This window comes from Pleurodeles waltl, chromosome 1_1, assembly GCF_031143425.1.
Source record: "Pleurodeles waltl isolate 20211129_DDA chromosome 1_1, aPleWal1.hap1.20221129, whole genome shotgun sequence".
NCBI lineage: Eukaryota > Metazoa > Chordata > Amphibia > Caudata > Salamandridae > Pleurodeles > Pleurodeles waltl.
The window spans coordinates 33,881,299-33,898,670 of NC_090436.1; the positions used below are offsets into that span (position 1 = coordinate 33,881,299).

The 17,372-nt window shown below is 48.9% G+C and overlaps 1 protein-coding gene across 1 annotated transcript in view; it reads right to left on the reverse strand.

Annotated features, from left to right (window-relative positions):
- LOC138289887 (PC-esterase domain-containing protein 1A-like) overlaps positions 1-17,372 on the reverse strand; it is a 181,660-nt gene that overhangs the window by 38,678 nt on the left and 125,610 nt on the right. The window lies entirely within an intron of this gene.

A 17,372-nucleotide genomic window follows, 5' to 3' on the forward strand; every position in this document is an offset into this window, starting at 1 on the left:
AGCGTTCTCCCACTCGCTCCTAAGCTGCGATGGTGCCTGCAAACTCTAAAAGCAAATGTGAACATAAGCAGCCAATCCTGCAACAAGCGTTCCCCGTTTCCCCACCTAAAACAAAGTCCTCGCTTTTTTCCTTGCCTTAAGCAATATATTCTACATATTACCACATGGTAAATCAACTATGCCACGAGTTGGAAGGTGTTAATTGTCGGTCTGATAGACAAATATTTTCTGTGAGTAGGAGCACCTTTTTCTTTACTTAGTCCGCAAGTTAGAGACTTCAGTCACATCTACACACTGGATTAGCTCATAACTTGCATACGTCTCTCCCAGTCTTCCTTTTTCTGTCCCCAGGTCCTTCTCTTTCCCCATCACTCTGGCTTTCCACTTATATTGGTCTTTCTCAGTCGCTCCCAGACTGACTCCGCGTCTTTATTGGTCTTCTCCCATTCTCACTCCGACTTATTTCTCTTCTGCTCTTGCTTCAGCCATCGGTCTCTCCTGGTCTTTCCCTTTCCGTCTTTTTATGCCATCAGTCTTTCTCTGCCTGTCTCCATTTATCTCTTTGTCTCCCTGTCTCCACCACTCCGTGAGTTTATTTCCTCCTGTCTTTGCCTTTCCTCGTTCTCTGCAGTTTCTGTGTGTCTTTCTATGCACCCATCACTCGTCTTGTCTTTCTGCTTCTTTCATTGTGTGCTGATTATGTTGTGGCACATTCTGTCCACACGTGCAGAAACAGACTAGAGTAGCCCAAATCTTTCCCACCATTTATGACAGAGAATCAATCTTTCATATCTGTGGAGCTGGAAATGCATTAAGGGTCAACTGTCCCAGAACCTCCAGAACCTCCTGCCCCAGCATCTGCAGGAACAGAAGTGTGTTGGGGGCCATACTCTGCCCCAGTGACTTCGTGGACAGAACAGCATTGTAGGCTCGATCGTCCCAGCATCATCGGGGAAATAACTGCATGTGAGCCTGACCTAACCCATTCATCCATCCATCCATCCATCTGCTGGGACAGTGTGCTGTGGCAGCAATCTGTTCCAGTATCAGCAAGGGTAGAAGTAAATTGTGGGCCTATTCTGTCCCATAATCTGTGGGTCAATAGTGTCAGCCTAAGCCTTGTTGGGATGGGGATGTCTCCTGCACGGTGTACAGTCCTGTCCCCTGTGGAGAGCCCAACTGTGAGCATCTGATATCCTGCTTTTTTCTCTCCAGCCTTACACTAACCTAGCAAGTGCGTGAAGACCTAGGCCTGTCTCTTAATGAGAGTCCACACCAGGAGGGGCAGACCAAGCACACTCGCCCTAGTGGCAGGGGCCCACTGTCAAGGGGTCAAGCGTGTGGCGCAGTGGTGGTAGCATCCCACAGCATCTTGTTTTGTAGTGATCAGTATTTGTTTTGTAGGAGTGGTGGGCTACTGCTCCAATAGCACTAAGTTCCACTGCTACAGGTGAACCTGGATCATTGCAATGTGATCAGGGGGAAGGGGGAGGCAGAGGACATGTATTGATGACCTCACAGAAACTGGAGGGAGGAGAGCTAGACACTAAGGTAGGGAGAGAGGAGACAAAAATCACTTTATAAATTCAATGAGGTCCTTTCGCTGAAGAGATCTGTTGATTAATCTCCCTGAAGGCGGTCATTGCATGGATGGCAAGGGTAAAGGGTGGGACTGCAGGACGTGAAGGGTTCTTTAGAAATTGGTCATCAGCTTTTCTCTCTTCCAGATTATCAGGTGGACAGGCGAAGAATTCCCACACCTCTTTGCTGTGGGTGCTCTAGGATGGAGAAAACTCTGCTATGAGGAACATTAACCTAGACAAAGGCAAAGTCTCGGAAAGAGCCTCAGGACATATTAAAGAACTGACCCAAACTGGTTCTGGAAATACAGATGAAGAATACAAGTACTTATCTGCTGTACCTGTATAAGAGTGGGGGTGCCCTGAGGAATGATGTATAACCAGGGCTAGTGTTCTGCCTGACCGCTAGCTCCCCTAGAGGTGAGAGATCACCACCTGAAATCTGACATCAATTAAGAGCTGATAGTCATTCAAAAACGCCTTGACCCTCCTTGGCACGAGGGAAAGGAAAGGTCTCAATCAGTTGACTCCTGTGCTGTGGGGAAGTCTGACAGACGTGAAGCAGCATTACTTGAAAGCTAGGAGCCAGTAACCATTGCTGAAGTGCCCACCCAATCTTGTCGTCACAGCCCTGGCACTTGCCCCATGTGGGCCCGAGCGGTCTACACTGCTGATTAAGAAACCCATGGAAGTCGGAGGCATTTGCCCCAACTATTTTCAAATTGACATTTATTGTGGTTACTCCTGTGGCACTTGCCCAAGCAGGGATGCGTGCACACAACACCTCCAGAAGAGAGTGGTGGCTTTGAGGGATTTAGACAGTGGACCAGAAGAATAAGTTACTTACCTTCGGTAATGCTTTTTCTGGTGGATACAGTAACTACCTGTGGATTCCTCACCTAAAGAATTCTCCCCTTGCGCCAGCCTCGATGGAAATTTCTTCTAGCTCTGCACGTCGACGATGACGTCACAATCGCCAGACTCCACGCGATGCCGTATGACATCATCTAGGTAATAAGTCCTCGTCGACGTGCAGACGTCAGTTATCACCATTTTTTACGTGCCATAGAGGCGAACAGGTTGACCCTAAAGAGAACATAGTCATCTCAAATGAATGAAAACAGAACATTTCTTATAATAAAAATACAATTAGATAACAGTAATAATTGCTCTATACAAGAGTAAAATATGTCTGTCAAGTCCAAACATGTTTTCCTTGAGCTATCTAAATTTGAAAAAGAAATGTATATACAGATGCCACAACTATATACATGATTCTGGTATATACATATATACAAGGCAAAGGATGCTCACCCAAGGATTTCATGGTATGATCAGCCAGGCAACGGGGAGGCGGGTGGGACCGTGAGGAACCTGAGGTGGGTGCCCGAATGGTCAAACCAAGAAATCCTGCAGCACCAAGGGAGCAAAATGGCCATCCCCCCTAACCTCAGAATCCAAACAGTAATGTTTAACAAAAGTATGGAGGAACGCCCAAGTCGCTGCCCTGCAGATGTCAGCCACAGGAACACCCCTAGCCAAAGCCGAAGAAGCAGCCTTAGCTCTGGTGGAGTGGGCACGAAGCCCCACAGGTGGTTCTTTCTTCGCCAAAGAATAACAAATCTTAATACATAGAATGACCCACCTGGATAGCGTTCTCTCGTGGACAGCTCTACCTATCCTCTTCCCCACGTATCCAACGAAGAGCTGATCATCTTGCCTGAACTCCTTCGTCATGTCGACATAGAAGCTCAGCGCTCTTCGTGGATCCATCCGGTGGGGCCTCTCTTCCTCCTTGGATGGATGAGGTGGAGGGTAAAAGGAAGAGAGAGTAATAGACTGCCCCAGGTGAAAGGGTGTAACAACCTTCGGGAGGAAAGCAGCCTTGGTCCTTAACACCACTTTGTCCCTATAGAAAGAAAGGTATGGGGGCTCTACGCTAAGAGCCTGAAGCTCACTAACCCTTCTGGCCGATGTTATGGCCACCAAGAAAACAGTCTTGAGAACTAGCAACCGCAAAGAGCAAGAATGCATCGGTTCAAACGGGGACCCCATTAAAAATGTTAAAATCAAATTAAGGTCCCCCTGAGGCATAACGAATGGCGATGGTGGAAATTTGTTAGTAAGTCCCTTTAGAAATCTTAAAACAATAGGAGATTTAAAGAGGGAAGGCTGATCAGGTAGGCACAGAAAAGCCGACAGTGCAGATAAATAACCCTTGACTGTGGCAACCGCACAACCCTTCTGTGCCAGGCAAAGAGCAAATGACAATATGTCAGACAAACGAGACTTTAAGGGATCAATTCTATTCTCTCCACACCAGCATATAAATTTAGCCTAACGACTTGCATAGATCGATTTGGTGGAGTGTCGCCTGGCCGATAAAATAACATCCACCACTTCTGGTGGGAGAGAAAAAGCACTCAGATTGCCCTGTTCAATCTCCAGGCATGAAGGTGCAGGCTCTGGTGGTGGGGGTGTAGAATCTGGCCCTGTGACTGCGAGAGAAGGTCCACCCTGTAAGACGGAACGGAGGGCACTGTGAGAGTTGGAGAAGGTCTGTGTACCACACCCTTCTTGGCCAATCCGGAGCTATCAAGATGACCTGGGCCCGGTCTTGGCGGATCTTCCTCAGAACTCGAGGAATTAGGGGTTTGGGGGGAAACGCGTAAAGCAACTAACCGTTCCAGGACATCTGAAACGCGTCACCCAAAGCTCCTTGCACCGGATACTGGAGGCTGCAAAATAACGGGCACTGCGCGTTCTCCTGAGTTGCAAACAGATCTATCTGCGGATATCCCCACATCTGGAAGATGTACAGAACCAGATCTGGATGAAGACGCCACTCGTGGTCGACCGAGCTGCGTCGACAGAACGTCCGCACGCACGTTCAGAGCTCCGGCCAAATGATGTGCTACCAAGCAAATCTTGTGGTCCTGAAGCCAAGACCAGAGTCAAAGAGCTTCTCTGCAGAGAAGATACGACCCCACTCCTCCCTGCTTGTTTATATACCACATCGCGGTAGTGTTGTCCGTCAGAATCTGGACTGACTGAACGCGAATGGAAGGGAGGAAGGCCTTGAGAGCCAGACGTACTGCCCGCAATTCCAACAGATTGATGTGAAATCTCTGTTCTAGCGGAGACCAAAGGCCTTTGACCTCCAGGTCCCCCAAATGAGCACCCCACCCTAGAGTGGAAGCATCCGTTACCACTGTGGCCACTGGTGGCGGCAGTGAGAATGGCCTTCCTTGTGACAGGTTGTTGACCGCTTCCCACCACTGAAGATCCACTGCAGTGTCTCTGGAGATCCTTATCGACTCCTCGAGATCTCCTTTGTGCTGAAACCACTGCCTGCGAACGCACCACTGAAGAGCCCTCATGTGCCAGCGTGCATGAGTGACCAACAGTATGCAAGAAGCGAACAGACCGAGCAGACGAAGGACCTTGAGGACTGGAACTACCGCTCCATTTCAAAACATTGGAATCAACGCCTGGATGTCCTGAACCCGCTGGGGCAGAGGAAAGGCCCGATTCAATGTTGTGTCCAATACTGCCCCTTTGAACAGGAGGCGTTGAGAGGGCTCCAGGTGAGATTTGGGCACATTGATTGAAAAACCCAGGTCATACAACAACTGAGTTGTCGACTGGAGAGGACGCTGCACAAGCTCCGGAGTCTTGGCTTTGATCAACCAATCGTCCAGATAAGGAAATACCGCTATCCCCATTCTTCTGAGCTCTGCCGCTACCACGCCATCACCTTTGTGAAGACTCGAGGTGCTGAAGTAAGACCAAACGGGAGGACCGCAAACTGATAATGCTGCGATCCCACTACAAACCGGAGATACTTCCTGTGCGATTTGAGGAACGGAATATGAAAATATGCGTCCTGCAAATCGACAGACACCATCCAATCTCCTCCGTTCAACGCCTAAAGAACCTGTGAAAGGGTCAGCATTTTGAACTTTTCCTGCCTGAGGAACCAATTCAAAGCCCTCAAGTCCAGAATCGGTCTCAACCGACCATCTTTTTTGGGGATCAGGAAGTATCTTGAATAACAGCCCTGACCCCTCTCCTGCTCGGGAACCAACTCTATTGCGCCTTTTGCCAATAGGGACAACACTTCCTGTTGTAATAGGAGAAGATGGTCTTCCGAACAGAAGGATGGGCGGGGAAGGAAGGGAGGAGGGAATTCCCAAAAGGGAAGAGAGTACCCCTTCTTCACAATGTCGATGACCCAGGAGTCCGATGTTATAACCTCCCACATCGGAAGAAAATGGGCAAGTCTCCCCCCTACCCGAGACAAGTGGACAGGGAGTGGAGGAGGACTACGGCTGCTTTCCTTGCTGCACCCCTCCCGAGGAAGAGGAAGAGAAAGAGGCAGAGGCAGTGTGCTGCTGGGTGGCTCCTCTTGTTCGGACTCTGCCCCTGAAAGATCTGTATTTATCGGTGCTTGCAGTTTGTTGTGGTCCTTGAAATCTGCCACAAAACGAGGAGCCACGTCCAAAAACCCTAAACCTCCTATAAGCTCTAAAGGAGGATGACGCAGTTGACTGAAACCCTAGTGACCTCGCTGTGGCTCTGCTCTCCTTAAATCGTTCTAGAGCAGAATCCGCCTTTGTTCCAAAGAGCTTCTCGCCATCAAAGGGCAGATCCAGGAGAGTTTGCTGTACATCTGATGAAAAGCCAGACAAACCCAGCCAAGATTGTCACCTAGAAACTATGGTCGTGCCCATAGCCCTTGCCACTGAGTCTGAAGTGTCTAACCCAGACTGGATCACCTGGGTCGCTGCCGCCCGAACGTCCGCCAGTAACTGCAACATTTCCTGCGACAAGTTTGGATGGCCTTTCGCTTCCTCCATAAGGGCATGGATATAACGTCCCAAAATGCAGGTCACGTTGGTTGACTTTAAGGCCATACTACATGAAGAAAAGGCCTTTTTGGCAGTATGGTCCATTTTCTCCAATTTCCTGTCCGCAGGTGTTCCGGGAAACGAGCCAGGAGAGGACCTGGATGAACAGGAGGCCTGAACCACTAAGCTCTCCGGTGTTGGGTGCTTGGAGAGGAAAACAGGATCACCTGGTGCCACCCGATAGCGTCGTGCCACCGCCCTGTTGACAGCAGCTGTAGACACAGGTTTTCTCCAGATATCTTTGATAGGATCCAGAAGTGCCTCATTAAAAGGCAAGAGAGGCTCTGCCGTCACAGAAGTTGGATGCAATACCTCCGTCAACAGGTTCCTCTTAACCTCCGCAGCTGGAAGAGGGAGATGTAAGAAGTCCGCAGCCTTCCGAATTACTGCGTGGAAAGATGCAGCTTCCTCAGTGTACTCCTCAGGGGGAGCTAGATCCCACTTCGGGGAGGTATCTATGCCACTCGTCGTATCAAGACCTTGAAAGTCACCGGAAGGCTCCAAAATCTCACCCTCTTCCAGGTGCTGTCTGCTGTATTCTTCCTCCTCCAGAAGGCGCAAAGCCAGACGTCTAGATCGAAGCCTTGATTCGAGACCCGGCGTCGATAAGGCGTCGGCTGACGCCGAAGATCTCCATCAGCACCGAACCTCGGCGCCGTAGCAGGTGTAGTAGGTCTCCTAGGCGACGTCAAGGGCATCGGCGCCGCTTCAGGTGCAGCAGACAAAAATGGTGTGATAGGCGAATTGTAAGACGCCGGAACACCCAAATTAAAGGCCAAAGGGCCAGACGGACCTGCTTGACCTCCACCCGGCGCCATGGTAGAAAAAATGTTTAACATGGCGTTCAAAAACTCCGCAGGATCCGTTCCCGGAGTCGGGAAAGCCGGGTATTGCTGTTGCACCGGTGCCAGCATAGATGCCGTAGAAGGGCCAGGTAACTCCTGGCTAGGAGAACCCTCTGGCCTCTGAAGAGGCTCGACCTCGAAAATCGACCCGGGTGAAGTCTGGGTCGTAGGAGGTGGAGGGGTGACGGTCGGCATAATCTCCCACGTCGGATGGCGCCGAGCTGACGGAGATGCCGATCTGGACCGACCGTCCCTTACTCGATTGGCGCCGGGAGTCGTGACGGTGCAGAGAGTCACCATGGCGATGATGGGTCCTCGAGGATCTTGAAGAGGACTCCCTCCGATGACGCCTCTCCTATTTCTTGGAACGGGCCAAGAACAATTTTGCCTCCCTTGACTTGAGTGCCTTCGGGTTCATGCGCTGGCAGGAGCCGCATGACTCTACCTCATGGTCAGAGCTAAGGCACCAGAGGCAATTCTCATGGGGATCGGTAACCGACATCCGAACCCCACACTGGTTACATGGCTTAAAGCCGGATTTCCTTGGCTGCGACAATGTAACCGTCGACTCGAAACTGTAGCTCCCTGTGAGCCTCGAAGAAAAACCGTTACTCAGAGGCACAGAAAAAAGGGAACTGACGTCTGCACGTCGACGAGGGCTTCTTATTGCCTAGATGACGTCATACGGCGTCGCATGGAGTCGGGCGATTGTGACGTCATCGTCGACGTGCAGAGCTAGAATAAATTAACATCGAGGCTGGCGCGAGGCGAGAATTCTTTAGGTGAGGAATCCACAGGTAGGTGTATCCATCAGAAATGCACCCTATCAGACCCAACCACCACTGCTGCTCTAAAGAGCCTTGGCGTGACTAAGCTGCTGCCCCGGACCTGCATTCAGACACCGATCACATCGCTGCCTTGACCAGGAAGGTCTAAGCCGCTGAAGTGAGACCCACCCAGTCCAGGAGGAAAGAGACCCTGCCACAATCTATGGGCCTATCCTTCGTAGAGTGACTAGAAGAGCTTTGAGCTCAGCAAGTTTATGTGGAGGTCGGAATCCGCTGGAAAGCAGAGTCCTCTGATCTCCACCTTTCCCAGATGGCCGCCCAGCCCCAGGAGTGACATCTGTCACTACTGTCAGATTGGGTGGGGAAGGAAGAGGAGTCAATTTGACCCAGTCGCCGTTCGTCAGCCACCACTGCAGGTCTTTAGCATTTCCTGGTCAGATTTGGACCACATCTGAGAGATTACCCTGATGCTGCGCCCACCAGAACTTCCGATCCCACAGCACTGCCCACATGCACCCTCTGGCATGATTCACCAGCAGAATGCAGGAGGATATAAGGACCAGCAGCCTCTAAGTTATTGTCAGTGAAATCCAGGATGGAGGCTGAAACATCGGTATCATAGCCTAAATACCCTGGACTCACTGCTCTGGAGGATAAGCCCGAAACTGCACTGCGCCCAGAACTTTGCCTATATATGAAGCGCCTGAGAAGGAGTTAGGTATGACTTTGGTACATTTATAGTGAACCCCAGAGAATGCAGCAGGTCTGCTGTAGTCTGGACGTGGAAGACGACAGCCTGGGGAGAGCCCGCCTCCAACAGCTAATCGTCGAGGTAGAGGTAGATAATACCCTAACCTGTGCAGATATGCTGTGCCCACCACCATCACTTTGGTAAACGCCCAAGGAGCGCTGGTAAGGCCAAAGGGAAGCACAGTGAATTGAAAGTGTTTGTGACCTACCAAAACTTCAAATAACGTCTGTGGGCAGGCAGGACTGGAATATGGATGTGATTGGGTGCCCCTTCCCTGGCCATGGAAGGGGCAAAGAGCAGCTTGAGGTGGTGGTGGTGGGTGTTTGGGGGTATGGCAGCAGCAAAAAAAAAAAAGGGGCTGGACTGTAGCCCGGGACTCCTTAAAGAGTTTGAGTGCAGAATCTGTGATGGAGTAGGACACCCCATCCTCCGTAGCCACGGAAGAGGGAGAAAGCATACCAGCATCATGGGAGCCGGACCGCTGGTTTCACCCAGTTCCTAAGCCCAGTCCATAGGGTCTTCCAGCTGAAATTCTAAAGGGTTCAGCAACCCATCCACACTCTCACCAAATTCGTCCCCATAAGAATAGGGGGTCAGGATCGGATCCAGGGACCAAGGGCCCTGCCGAAGTCAGACTCTGCATCAAGCTACACCCACTCCGACTCCTTGTCGGAGTCGGCAATGAGTATAGGATCGAGGCTACCCACAAGCCCAGGAGACGTCAGGAGCGTCGACGGCGGGACAGAAGTCAGGGAAGGTTGCATGGGTACAACCAACACCAGACCGGATCTAGAAGCAGATTCTTGGTGATCCCTCCACATCCGAAGGGGCCCCTACCAATCCTGTGGGGCCCAATGGCTCCTCGACAGGGTGGACTGCCCAGAAACTAGGCGCACGGCCTTGTAAAATTCCTTCAGTTTGGCAGGGATGGCTCCGGTTCCCAGAAACTCAGGGAGGTGCAGAGCCGAACCAGGAACAGGCTTCAAAGACAAGGACGGTGCTTCTCCCACATTGTGTCGTCAGACCAACCGAGTGAAGTCAAAGAAGGTTTGTGCTTCAACTTCTTCTTGTGATTTCCTGAATGACCAGATTTGGTGTGGAAAAAGGAGGAGTGGTGATGGCTCCGCGAGGGGTCTTGGGACCTTCATTTAGACCGAGAGCAATGCGGGGCCACACACCGGGCCGCGAGCAGCTTTAGGGAATGCTCCCTCAAAGCCTTCAGGTTCATGGCCCGGCAGTCGGAACACAACTTGGGGTTGTGGTCGCGCTCCAAACACCACATACACACCAGGTGCAGATCCGTCACCAACATCATGCGATGGCAGAAGTCATAGGGCTTGGAGCCAGTCTAACGAGATGACATCTTGATATACCACAAGTCCAAAAAGTTTGATGAAAAGTCGAAAGGCTAGTCAGAAAGTGATTGCAAGGGTAGCTCTCTCTAGATCTGCACACAGGCTGACGCAGAAAGATAAGAACTAAAAGTCAGTGCGCCAGGGTGGCACCTATATGACTTGTGATGTCATATCCGGCCACCATGATGCCAACGACTAACGCAGAGCCAACCAACGCCACCTAATGGCACGCAAGGGTACTGCTCAAAGAAAAACCTCTGGATCCAGGCGGACGCTTGGGGGTGGGTGGGAATTCTAAAAGGTAAGGAATCTGAAACTAGAAGTCTATCAGATAAACTACAGTATATCTGCACACACAGGCTCTGCAATGGCAGGCCGGAGACATGGTTAGGAGGGTACTTGAGTGGGTGGCACAATCAATACTGCAAGCCCACAAGTAGCATTTAATTTACAAGCCCTGCGCACAGGTAGTGCACTTTCCTAGGAACCTATGAGTAAATTAATTTAAGCCACATGGGGTGTAGGCCAATGTTACCATGATTTAGGGAAGAGCACACAAGCAATTTGGCACTGGTTAACAGTGGTAAAGTGCACAGAGCCCTAAAGCCAGAAAAACAAGATCGGAAAAAGAGGATGAAGGCAAAATTTGGGGTGCCCCTTCACAGAGGGCCATTTTCCAACATGAGCCTTGAAACCAATGCCATCTTTAGTATGATAATGTTTCAGTCTGTTCTCCCAACAGCCTCTAGCCCCTCCTTCCATAGTTCTCCAACCACATGGAGATCACTGGCAGTCCATTCATTAATAATTTTAAATCAACAAACACCATCAATGTGATCAGGTTCTATCTTCACAAATTGTTAAAATCTAGAACATCCTGCCCTTTGAAACCCGCACTCACGAACTCCTTTTGGCAATAAGACGCCAGAATAGGTTAACAGATATTTTATGTGTTATGAATTCTATAAATAATGAGCTACACAGCTCAGCACACCTTACAGAATCTGCTAATAGCAGGCTCTCAATGATCCACGATTATACAGCAAAAATAGACAGGTTTTAAAATTGACTTTTTCTGAATAGTCTTCAGATATACAACCACCAACACATGCTTAGGAAGCTCTTGATTTTGACGAAAAGGTGCAGAAAGAACAAGTCAATACCAGATGTAGAATGAAAGACAATAGAAACTTCAGTGTCATGTGGTCAATCTCCCCCAGGCTCCCCTAAAAAACATATATACATTATGCCATGGTCCTGGATAGCATACAAATAGGTGGGTACTCAACATCATGGTATCTTGGTACTGTAAAATCAGTCAGAAGGGGGTGAAAAAAAAGCATTCAGAAGCGGGTGGTGGTGGTGAACAAGTTACTTTCGGTAACTCCCTTTCTGGTGGACACTCTAACCACAGATTCCTTTCTTGTAGAATATATACCAAAGCAGTATCTCCCCAAGGTGACAGGTCTGGAGTGGACTCAGACTAAAAGGTTTTGCTTTCTTGCATGACTGAATGGGTGAAATGCCCTTCCTCTTGGACCTGGTTCTCAAGGAAATTGTGCTTTGTGGACATATTCAATAACACCTAGGTTGCGTTACGGCAGATGTCAAGAACAGCACTCTGCGTGCCAATGCTGTGACAGCAGCATTGGCCCTCGTGGAACAAGCCCTCAGTGCTTGCAGAGGCTGCTTCTTGTACGAGTAGCAGAACTTAATGCAGAAGACTATCCACCTTGACAAAGTCTGTATCTGCACAGCCTTACTTTCCTTTGTACCCGAGAATCTCAAAGGGGATTGTCCATCTGATGGTCTTTGGAATGATTGATGTAAATGTTTAAGGCTCTTTGTAGGGTCCAATCAACTGTCTGTACTCTTTCAAGGGGTGAGGTGGAGCAAAGAATGTTGAGAGTTGTTGCCCAACATGAAAAGGAGTCACAACTTGGCAAAAAATCCGACCTGTTACTCAACACTAGCTTGTGCACGAAAAAGGAAGTGTAGGGTGGGTGCACAAAGAGAACCTGGAACTCACTCATGACAAGCTCAAGTGATAGTAGTGAGAAAGACATTCAGAAGACACAAGGTGCAGCAGTGCACTGACTCGAAGGGGCGTGGGATATCAGGCCAAAATAAAAAATAAAAAAAACAATGTGGCATAAATTGTTTAGGAGGGAACATGTAGGTGCGTCATACCTTTACTAAACTGTATCATATCAGGTGACTTAAACAAAGGCGGTGGGTATAGCAACACAAAGGCTGAAAGGGCAGACAAATAACCTTTAGTAGTACCCACTGCAAGGCCTTTCTTGGCCAAAGATGAAACAAACAATAAGACATCCAACAAGTTGTCTTGCAAAGGGTCTGTTTTGTAAGCTCAGCACTATGTCACAAATTTGTACCAGCGCCTACCGTACTTTGTAGACTGGAGCATAACAGTTTGGATGACACCTAGGACCTCCGGCACCACATCGAATGCAGTCAACTGCTATGCTCAGTCTCCATGCATGAAGGCGTAGTTTGTGCAGGTTTGGGTGCAGCACCCTGCCCTGCTGCTACGACAGAAGATCCTCCAGATGCAGTAGGTTGATCGAAGGACAGAAGCTCATGCCCAGAAGTTCCAAGTACCACACCCTCTTGGCCCTATGGGGACTCATTAGGATGGCTTGGGCCCGCTAGTTCCTGATCTTCAGCACTCTGAGCAGGAAAGGCAAAGATATAGAGGTGTACGGGAGCTAGAAGTGCCACTCTAGCCCAAATGAGTCTCAAAGAGACCATGTCCTTGGGATCTCCAATATGCAGAAGTTTTGATTCTGTGAATTCAACAGTGGCAAAAAAGGCCCAGTTTAGGGTTTTACTCACTGCCCTGAATTACATTAGGATGCAAACTCCATTTGTGATCCACCAGACGTCACAGGTTGAGTTCTTCTGCCATGGAGTTTAACGATTAAGACAGCTGGTTCACTACTAGGGAGATGCCTTAATGATCCAGTCAAATAGCAAAGGATACAGGACTCCACTCTGCCCCACCTGATGTAGTACCACATTGCTTTAGTGTCAGTGGGAACTTGCACAAGCTCTCCCTTGGTGGATGGGAGGAAGGCCTTTGTGGCATGCAGAAGGCCTTCAGCGCCACCACATTTATTTGGAGCCAGGTTTCCACTGGAGACTAGCACCCTCATCTCGCCTCTCCCACATGGCCTCTCTAGCCCAGGAGGGATGCATCAGTCACCACTGTCAACTCTGGGAGGGGAAGGGAGAAGGGTTTGCCACTGGTCAGGATGTGTTCAAGCAACTACCACTGCAGATTTTGTGCAGTGTCCTCCAAAACCTGGATAATATCTGCCCAGTTACACTGAAGCTGGGACCACTGACATTTCAAATACCACTTCAGATCCTGCATATGCCACCTGGCTAAGTGGACAATCAGGTTAATCAGGTTTCAGGCGATTAACAGGTCAAGAGGTCTCAGATCCTCTCACACGGAGATCCAGGAAGGTGGCTGAAACATCAGGATATAGCCAGACTGTCCTGGACTCATCGTGGGGGAAGAAAGACATTTAACTGTAGAAGCTAGCTCATACTTGTGAAAGGTTCAGGTGTGACTGAGTTGTTGATTGAGAACCCCAAAGATTAGTTTTGACATCATCTGGAGGTGGTCTATGACTGAATGGACTATGTCCTAAACAGCCGTTCATTAGCACATGGAAAACACTAGTATCCTCAACCTCTAAAGATAGGCAGCACCAATGGCTATTACTTTCATGAACATCAGAGCCCTAGATGATCTTAAAAGGCACGCAAACTCTGTTGCACTGAAGGACTGCACATTAAAATATGGGTCCACTAGGTCTAAGGCACCATCCAGTCACCTGGATCGTTGGCAGACACAACCAAGCCCAGTGGAAGCATTTTTAATTTGTCCTTCCGCAGGGTGGTATTCAGAGGGTGAAGATCTGTAATAAAAGAAAGGCATCTTACCTTCTTCTGCATAAGGAAATAGCAGGAGTATCAACCCATCCTAATTCCTCCGGGCACCATTCTGTCAATGACCTTTTGACAGTAGGAGTCGCACCTCTAGAGGTAGGATGAATTTGTGCTCCTCCGACAGTCACTTTAATGTGGGTGGAAGGTGCAGAGGGCGGGGAAGGCACGGAAGAGCACGGCCCTACTGGACAATATAGAGGAAATCACACATTTAGCTGCATCCTGACCATCTTGAATGGTTTGAACCAAAGAGGCCCTAAACTCCTCCGGAACCATTAGCAAGATATCGGTGACCATGTTCAAAAGGAAGTACATGTAAGGACACAGAAGGCAACTGGCCTTGACCAACCTCAAGGTTAGGTTTGCCAAACAGAACAAAAACTTCCCAAATGACATAATCCTTGAACTCCCTGCTGGGAGGGGTCATGGGGAACTAATTAGGATTCAGCTAGCTGGTGGAAACTTGGACCAGAGTAGGATGCAGAGTATGACAATCAGGGTCATCGGGCACAAGTCTGCAAGGCCTGGCCACCTGGCTGCTCACTGGTGGGCAAGAATAAAGTTTAGACCAATTGCCCATATGGGTGTCAGTTACTGCTTCATTGAACAGCAGTAGTAGCTGAAAAATCATTGGCCCAGCCTGAAGGACTTAAGTAAGCACAATTGTTTTAACCTCAGAGAGTACTTGTAAATCAAAGACCTCACCAGTACGACTGATTACTACAGCAAAGGAAACATTCTCTTCCAGGGGGCCCGACAGAGTGGCACACTGATGCCCCGGCAAGAAGTCTTCAGCCACAGAGTAGGGTAATGGGGTAGAATCCCTCTTCGCCCTCTCTTAGACTGAACAGCACCTGCAGTGGAATCAGCCTCAAGAGCGGGAACGAGCCCGGGAGCAGAACGTGCATGGCTTCTTTAGACGTACAGCAACTTACAGCTTCACTTCATGGTTCCGAATTGCCTTCAGGTGCATGAGGAGACATTCTTGCATGAGTTGTGCTCTGAGTCTGAACACCGGAGGCACAGATCGTGCAGACCCGTCACCGACATCTGTTTACAACAGCTGAAGCACGGTTTGGATCCCGGTGCCTTGGGTGGAGACACATTTTTCCCAAGCTGCATACTTCGAGACAGTCCTACAGTGCATGGCGCACTGCAGTGAGTATAAACCAGACCGCACACCTCAGCGTTTAACACCAAGTCAGTGCCATACACCCGAGGCTAGACCTTATCCATCTTGTGTGGGCATCACCCAGCACTGTACAGTGCTGGCAGCTCCTGGATGCTTGCTATGGGATGTGATCAGTTTGAAAAATGTGTTAAACTGATGAAACAGGAGTGGAGCTCCGGAGCCGTGTTCAAAGGCACAGAAAGAAACTAACTAACGAACATTGGCAAGCATGAGTTTCCGCTCTGCACAGTCAATTCCGGGGAGGAACAAAGCCAACGCGGAGCTGCATGCCACCATTTAGTGGCTCCAAACTTCTGATCTAGTCTGGCTCTAGCAGGATACTGTACAGTTGAGGAATCTGCAGTCAGAAGTTTCCATCAGAATGCTCAATCCCATTATCCTACAATCTGTGCAAACATGCAGTCCTTGAGTTCCCAAACAGAAAATAGGTGTCTCAACATTTCTCCTCCCATGCCTCCCAAATCCAGTCCTTAGCGACCCACGTGTGTTATATTCAATCAAACAAGAACAGTTACCGCTGTAACTGGAGGCACCGTTCTCTGCGTCTTCTGCAAAATTATGGCGGTAGGAACCTACAGGGAAGTTATAACATCAGGCAACAGAAAGGTTACTTTATCATTTCAAATACTTACAGCGTGTTGGTGTTTTCTCCAGCTTTGTTAGAGAATTTACGGCCATACCCCTCGTCCTTAATCCAGCCAACGTAGGACTGGATACATCGAAGAGCCCCATCCAAGATTACCCTCTCGCCAGAATGTTACCAGACATGTTGTGCTTGCAACAATGCAGGATATGTCAGTTCATGAAAACAACATAAGTGAATGCTGCTGACTGTATCAAGGATCCAGAAAAGATCTGTGGTATCTTCAAGCTTCATCGGTGACTTTAGCAAACAAACAAAAAAGTGATAAACCAAGTCATGCTGTGCTCATGCCATAGTGAGAGGGTTTGGCTAAAGTATTGTAATGTGACATGCACACCAGTGACAACCCCCATCAGCTCTAGGACTGAACATTTGCCTTTATATGGGTTAACAGTCAATTACTTGGTAGTATTTCTGTTTTTTAGAAAATCAATTCTCTGGATAAGATGTCGGACTATTAAATTAGAAGACCCTATCTGAGATGATGCAGAGTTTGAGGCACCACCTGGATGGTCCATCTATTCTGCCTACGCTCCAAAGTGGTCGCTCGCAGGGCTTCTGACCACTAATGACAAACTAGAACACCCGGCCTTGTGCTCAAAGGAAGCAGGGTAGTGTGCCCCGCACGGAGATCTAGAACCCAGGAGGACCCAGCTAAACAATCAGATGACACCAAAGCCAAGGAAAGCTTGCTTTGCACTCATTTAGCCACCAACCCCTTGTCTCGGACACCGCATCAGCAGATTTCAACTTACAAGGAGCATATGAAGTACAACCTATGCATCGACTCAGCAGCTGAAGAGATCGATTTCCAAAGTAGCTTTACACGGGTACTGAAGCTGAATCTCAAAATAATATTTCCTTGAGACAAATAGCCTCCTTAACCTATTCCCTCTGCATGTGGTGGTACACAGGCAGTAATCTTAAAAATGATCTACTTAACACTGGCCATCAGCATCAAACTCAGCACCTAGTACAAGTGTCCTGTCTTCCCCATCTCCGAAGGCAACTCTTGGTTTTAAAAGGCCAGATTAGTAAAACTGGTAGAAATTATATGGTGCCTGTTGCCAGTGCTCAGGTACATTTAGTGAGCCAAGGTGTACTGATTCCAGAGCAAATAGGCTTTTTTTAACGTTCAAAATGACCTTACTACAAGGAAACAATCACACAACCAGGTAGTTGCCATTTTCTTCTTTTGAACCAACTAAACAATATTTCCCATTCGACTGACAAATGTAGATCCACAGAGCTTTAACACCACAGAATCAAGACGAATTGTGACCTACCGGACATGCAAATACTCTAAAATGATCATTTATCAAAACCC